Consider the following 768-nt stretch of genomic DNA (forward strand, 5'->3'; position numbering starts at 1 on the left):
TTAACAATGTGCCTTGTTATTTCTTATTGTTTAAAGATAAGTTTGGGTTAATGAAGCTTAGATTTTAATACAGTAATGCTTCTACTCTATAGGGATCCTTCAGTGAGAAATGTGTACCATTCTAAAAATTAGGGGAGTGGTCTGCTTTAAATAAATGTGCCTCATCTTTGTTTCACACACTTGTATTGAATGTATTTTAGAGTTTATAAAAAAAGAAAAGGAAAGAGTGACATCTGTGCTTTTACAGTGTAACTTTCCAAACGGTTTCACTTCCATGTAGTGCACGCAAGTACAAGGTGTACTGGTAGAGTTAAACTATAATGTTCAGTTAATGGAATAAAAACTGAGAAACTGTATTAAATTCCTCTTTTTAAATTTCCTTGTTTTTACTTAGCTGGAAGGGAAACCACAACTTCACAAGAAAGGAATGACTTTAGCCACAAATTACCTGAAACTGTGAGTGATGATACTGCAAAAAATAAGGTCATTCCCTTAGTATAAATAAATTACTACATATCCATCTTTTTTGGTTTTTTTTACTGTCCAGGGTGAAGATGGAAACACTTAACTATGCTGCATTAGATTTCTCCGAAGGAAAAGTGAAGCAAGGAAGAAAGAATAAAAAGATTAAAACTAATGAAAGTTTGTCCTCTCAGGTTAGATTCAAGGCGAATTCATCTGTATAAAAATCTCAGCAGCAGATATGTGTTATTCCTTCTTACATCACAATGTCATGATAAATAGGGCATACAAACTGGCAACAGTTGT

This window comes from Girardinichthys multiradiatus, chromosome 23, assembly GCF_021462225.1.
Source record: "Girardinichthys multiradiatus isolate DD_20200921_A chromosome 23, DD_fGirMul_XY1, whole genome shotgun sequence".
Taxonomy (NCBI): domain Eukaryota; kingdom Metazoa; phylum Chordata; class Actinopteri; order Cyprinodontiformes; family Goodeidae; genus Girardinichthys; species Girardinichthys multiradiatus.